Here is a 6,630-nt window from a genome sequence, read left to right as displayed (position 1 = left end):
TTTGAGATATTTAGTAAACATAACTGTATTATCCTCAGTTCGTAGCAGGAAAGAATTTTTTAACTGCAATTTACTTTACATATGTGCGTCATTGCTAGATTACCCAAGTTAAAGTGACAGGAAGCAACAAAAATGCTCCAAGCCATAATAAAATGGTAGATTGGTTTTTGTTTGCTTGTTTGTTTCTCTCTTGTGTATATTTCCATTTTACTGCAAAACATACCAAATAATTGATTGTAGATTTTGCCACAAGGAATCATGTATGCTGTAGAAGTGAAGAGATATTCCACTTTTTTGTTTGCTGCTGGATCTCCAGCACCTAAGAAAATATGTGGCACTTTATTTAATGTCACTCAGTCAGTATCTGTTGGATAAGTAAATAAATCTAGAGGTTGTTTAAAATTGCATACATGAGATTATTGTCAAAATGTCAATTCATGATCGAAAGAAAATGTGCATTGGAAATCTGATATCTTCTCTTTTCTTCCACAGAGCGCCTCCCCAGAAGGCAAAGGATCACCCAGCTGCTGGAAGGTATAGGTACCCTCAATGGCTCAGTAGCCAGTGTAGATCCTGTCTTTCGTAATCAGCAGCTACATCTGGCTACTGGGTCTCTGATGGCATCTTCTAGCTTCAGCTTCAGTGTCCTGAGAGAGATTATTGATCTCTTAATAATCTCTTTAATTATGAAAACAGTTCTTAATAATGAAAATTTTACCTTGAATCACACACACACACACAGACACACTCACACACACACACACACACACACACAAAGAGAAAGAGAGAGACAGAGACAGAGAGGAGAGAGAGTCAAGTTCTAGGGTGTTAAGTCCAACATTATCAGCTGGGGCTTGGGAACCCTCAAGGTTTTATGAATGATGACATCTATTTGCTTTCAGTACTACAAGGGGGAGGAATCTGGATATTTATCCATGTTTTACCTCTTACCTCTTTTCGTTTTACCTCTTTTTTTCTCTTTCCTCCCTATGAAAGGTATCATTTGGATAGATCAATCTATTCATCTATCTACTTACCTACATACCCCTACCCATCCATCCATCCATCTATCCATCCTCCCATCCATCCATCCACCCACCTACTCGCATACCTATCCAACCTTCCTTCCATCCAGCTTTTTCATCTCTTGACTTTTAGATGGCATTTTCAACATGATGTGGTGATTAAATAATGAAACTTGATGATATGATGGTTTAAGGAAATTTTATTGGTAGTAGGTAAGTGCCAGCATTTCTGACTGTTGGTTGTCTTTTCCTTGTGATAGAAAAGACAAATGCCAATTTTGAAATCTTGAATGCAGTAGGCAATTGTGTTGAAATAGTATGTGAGAATTCCTTGCAAGCTGAACATCCAGGTCTGGGGCATGAACCTGGCATACAATGTAGATTTCTGTGTTCGTTAGGCAACAGCTACATTGTCTGCTGGGTTTCAGGCTACCTGGAAACATGTTCTCCATTGGCTGTCTCACCGATGCTTCACCTACTCCTATAATGTTTCTGAATAACTGTTTTCCAGGAGGTATAAACCAGTGGAGTTTATCATTGAACAGAGTGCAGAGAAAGCACCGCAAGAAAGCTGATCACCTCAGCAACGAACGATTTCAATATAATTTCACCCCAGTGGTCTCACACACCAGCCTAGTAAACCAGAGATAAGGTGTAATATGTCGTCCTTCCTTCTCCCTGCCTCGACTGTCAAAGATTGACCGCTTACATGTTGTTTACTTTTTGGCTTATTTCTGTTCATAATTATTATCAGAAGGCATAGCACCCACGAGCCTAATCATGCTGCCTTACATACAACCTTATTCCTCTTCATTTTGTCTTCTCACTTACCTGCAGAAACCCAGTTTATTTTTGTTCTGCCCTTACCACACAGCCTTGTAACTGTTATGAATGACCCTCAGTCTCACTGGAATCTGAATCACTCAGGAATTTAGGCAGACTGGATGTTTTAACCACTGTTCAGCTTTCTTATGGAATGACAGAGAACTTGTAAAGATAAAACACCAGTTTGCAGGAAGAAAGGAGGAGAATGGAACTTGCTTCTGGAAAATATGAGTTTTACAATGTGTTTTGTCTGTCTGCTCTCTTAAACTTAATCCTATAAACATTTTTTAAGAACTAGCCATTAAGACTGTTAAGTTCTCAATTATAAAGGAATAAAATGTTTTAAGGAGGATTTATTTGCCCTTGCTTATATGAACTGCATATTTTTAGTAGGAAATCATGTAATTTAAATTAGTATTAAATGTAGAAAATGGACATATAAAGAATACAAGGATGAATGTCTACATGTAATAATGGATGGTAGTGATATAATGCATTTTTGTCATCCCATGCTGAATTCAGTAAAAATAAAGCTAATGACTTGGAGCTTTTAAAATATTGTACTGTTCTCTGTGTGTGTCTTTTGGCTTCCTACTCACCAATCAGTTCTATTATCTATTCTGTACCTGAGCCACTGGCTTTTGTGGCCCAGGAAGAGAAAGTCATTCCACTCAAGATGTTTGACAAGTTTTGAAGAGTAATAAGTGGCTCTGTGCAACACGATTATGTTTAATAAATCATAATTACCAGTGGGACAGTTTCTCTTCTCCCATGCCCACTCATACTTTTTTTTTTTTTTTTTTTTTAAAGAGATGGGTTCTCATTCTGTCATTCAGGCTGGAGTGCACTCGTACTGCACTCCTGGGCTCAAGTGATCATCCCGCCTCAGCCTCCAAAAGTGCTGGGATTACAGGCTTGAACCACCATGCCCAGCCCTCCAGTCCTATACTTCTGATGTTCTTTGAGTCCCTTTGCCTATCATTAAATGAGAAGGTGTTGACAGTGGTGCCAGGTGTGAAGAACTCCCTAATTCCATTGATAAGTTTACATTTACCTCTCAGGTACAAGTATTGGGTTGATCCTCAAAGCAAGATTGAATACTGTGATAATAAGAAAAATACATATTTATTCTTCACCCTCAGTTCCTGGAAGAGAGCGCCTAAAACTCTTGTAATTTTCTAACTAATAGAGTTGATACCATCTTTTGTTAAAATATTTGGTCTTAGTCCCTGTTCCTGACACAAGAGCTTCTAAGATCCTTGGACTCTCTGGAGTGATGAGTGTCTTTTTGTGTGCTAACAAGTTAATGAGATGACTTGGTTTAGTGGGGAGTGGGGGTGGTGGCAAGGTAGCTTCAGGATGAAGGCTGGTTGTCAGAAAGACCAAGGTATGATTGGAGGGTTGGAACTGTCAACATTCAACCCCACCCCTGACCTCTGACAACTGAATGGATCACTGTCGTAGTCCATTCATGCTGGTATAACAAAGTACCTGAGACTGGGTAATTTATAAACAACAGTAGTTTATTTTCTTATAGTCCTAGAGGCTGGGAAGTCCAAGGCCAAGGCTTTGGCACTCAGTGTTGGGTGAGGGCCTTCTTACTGCTTCGTCACATGACAAACGGGCAAAAAGAAGATGAATGCTGTGTCTTCACATAGAAGAGAGAGGACCCACTCCGTCAAGCCCCTTTTTAAGAGCCCTCATCCCATCAGTGAGGCCTCTTCCCCTGTAGCCTAATCACCTCTTAAAGCCTGTACTTCTTAATACTATCACACTGATGACTAAGGTTCAACGTATGAATTTTGGAGGACACGTTCAGACCATAGTGTCTGGCTCCTGTTCTTACATATGAAATTTATGTTTTACATATGAAATTTATGTTCTTACATATGAAATATATTCATTCCATCTCAGTAGCCCCAAAGATCTTAACTTGTTCCAGCATCAACTCAAAAGTCTAGAATCTCATCTAAATCAGATATGAGTGAGACTCAAGGTAAGGTTCATTCTGAGACAAATTGCTTCTGTGCTGTGAACCTATGAGGTCAAACAAGTTATATACTTCCAAGATACAACAGTGGAACAACCATAAGATAGACATTTCCATTCCAAAACAAAGCAATAGGAAATAAGGAAGGAATAACACGTCCTAAGTAAGTGCTAAAACCAACAAGGTAAACAACATTAAATCTTAAGGCTTGAGAATTATCTAGACACACTAGAGTGGAGGTTAAGCCCCCAAAACCATAGGGGGCCTCACTCCCATGGTTTTGTTGGGCATATCCCACACAGTACCTTGCAAGTTGCAGTTGGTTGTTTGCAGCTCTCCCAGGCTAGGATCACACTCCAGTGGCTCTGCAGTTCTGGAGTCTCAGAGGCAGTCCCAATCTTATGGCTACACTGGGCATTGCCCCACTGGGGACTCTGGTGGCACTATCCCTGTCTCAGTTCTCTGTATTGGTCCTGAGGCTCTCCAAGTCATCCATTTAAACCTACGTGGAATTAGTCATGCCTCCACAGCTCTTGCACTCTGTGTGTCTGGAGAGTTATAATGTGGACACTGGGGGTACTAGCCACACCTAGGCATACTTGCACCACGGCTGAGGTGGGTGAGGAATGCTACACTGAAGTAAATGGAGCAGAGATGAGGTATCACTGGGCAGTGAACCCTGAGGTTCTTTGGTTACCCTAAGCCCCTAGTTTTAGTTATGTGCCCCAGGCCTTGGCACTCTGGGCTCGTCATGAGAAAGGCAGCACCAATAGTCTCTGATATGCCTTCAGGGTATTTTTTGTTTTGTTTTTGAGACAAAGTCTCACTCTGTCACCCAGGCTGGAGGGCAGTGGGATGATCTCAGCTCACTGCAACCTCCACCTCCCAGGTTCAAGTGGTTCTCCCACCTCACCCTCCCCAGCAGCTGGGATTGCAGGCGTGCACCACCACAGCCAGCTAATTTTTGTATTTTTAGTAGAGATGGGGTTTCACCGTGGTCAAGGTCACTTTTCATTGTCTTAAACGGTATATGACTTTCTTCTATCCATACTAATTTCCTTGCAAATGATCACTTCACACCCCTGGTGTTTTCTTCTGAATGCTTTTGCACTTGGCCAGGCTGAGAATTCTCCAAATCTTTAAATTCTGCTTCCCCTTTGATTTTATTATTTATTGTTATTTGAGACAGGGTCTTGCTCTGTTGCCCAGGCTGGAGTGCAGTGGTGTGATTTCAGCTCTCTGCAGCCTTGACCACCCAAGCTTAAGTGATCCTCCCACCTCAGCTTCCCGAGTAGCTGGGACTACAGGCATGTGCCACCACACCTGGCTAATTTGTTTGTATTTTTGGTAGAGACAGGGTTTCACCATGTTACCCAGGCTGGTCTCGAACTCCTGAACTCAATGGATCCACCCACCTGGCCTTACAAAATGCTGGGATTACAGGCATGAGCCACCATGCCTGGCCACTCCTCTCATTTTAAATTCCATCTTTACTATATTCCTCTCTTCTTGCATTTTACTATAAGCAGTTAAGCCATGCAGTACCCTGAACACCTTGCTCAAAGATTTCTTCTGCCAAATCCTAGTTCATCACTCTGCCTTCTGTAAAGTTATGCCTTCTGTAAAGTTGTGCCATAAAATTTCTTCTGTAAAATTCTGCCTTCTGTAAAGTTCTAGGAGGTGGGCAAAATTCTGTCACGTTCTTTGCCATTTTGCAATAAGGATGACTTTTCCTCTGGTTTCCAATAAGACACTCCTCATTTCTATATAATACTTCATCAGGATGGCCTTTACTATCTGTATGTCTGCCAGCATTCTGATCTTGATAACCTAGGTACTCTCAAAAAAAGCCTGTCTCTACAGCTTTCCTCTTCTGAGCCCCCACCAGAATCATCCTTAATGCTCTGTTCATGGCAATGTATGCTTTTTCTAGCCTGCACCTTCAAAATCTTCCAGCCTCTACCCACTACCCAGTTCCAAAGCTGTGTCCACATTTTTAGATATTTGTTATAGCAACACCCCAACTTTCTAGTACCAGTTTCTGTTTTAGTTCATTTGTCCTGCTATATCAAAGTGCCTGAGACTGGGTCATTTATAAAGAACAGAAACTTTATTTTTCTCACAGTTCTTGAGGTTGGGAAGTCCAAGATCAAGGCACCAACATTTGGTGTCTGGTGAGGACCTTCTTGCTGTGTCCTAACATGATGGAAGGTGGAAGGGCAAAAGAGATTAACTATCCTTACATGGCAGAAGAGCAGAAGAGAAGACCCCACTCCCTCAAGTGCTTTTATAAGAGCCCTAATCCCATCCATGAGGACTCTGCCATTATGACTTAATCACTGCCTAAAAGCCCCACCTCTTAATATTACATTGGTGATTAAGTTTCAACATACAAATTTGGGGAGATGCAATCAGACCACAGCAATCACCAATGGCCAATAATGTAATCAATTTTGTATGTAATAAAACTTCCATATAACCCCCAGAATTACGAGGTTCTGATAGCTTCTGGGTTGGTGAACACATGGAGATATTAAGGGGATGGCATGCCAGGAGGCTGCATGGAAGCCCCTCATCCTTTCCCGCATACTTTGCCCTGTATATCTTTTCCATTTGGCTGTTCCTGACTTGTACCCTTTATAATAAACCATTAATATTGAGTAAATTTTTTTTCTGAGTTCTGTGCCCTGTTCTTGCAAATTATCTAACACAAGACGGGAGTAGTGGGAACACCTGATTAATAACCAGTCAGAAATACAAGTGGTTCAGAACTTGGAATTGACATTTGAA

The 6,630-nt window shown here is 41.2% G+C and overlaps 2 non-coding genes across 2 annotated transcripts; both read left to right on the top strand.

The window, feature by feature from the left end:
* The first annotated feature begins 523 nt into the window (after positions 1-523).
* Positions 524-633, top strand: MIR222 (microRNA mir-222). Its single transcript, NR_032459.1, has one exon. It is a non-coding gene; the product is annotated as a microRNA mir-222 (primary transcript).
* Positions 634-1,364: 731 nt separating this feature from the next.
* On the top strand, positions 1,365-1,474 carry MIR221 (microRNA mir-221). Its single transcript, NR_032052.1, has one exon. It is a non-coding gene; the product is annotated as a microRNA mir-221 (primary transcript).
* The last annotated feature ends 5,156 nt before the right edge of the window (positions 1,475-6,630 follow it).

This window comes from Macaca mulatta, chromosome X (genome assembly GCF_049350105.2).
Source record: "Macaca mulatta isolate MMU2019108-1 chromosome X, T2T-MMU8v2.0, whole genome shotgun sequence".
NCBI lineage: Eukaryota > Metazoa > Chordata > Mammalia > Primates > Cercopithecidae > Macaca > Macaca mulatta.
This window is presented reverse-complemented; position numbering and strand designations above follow the sequence as displayed.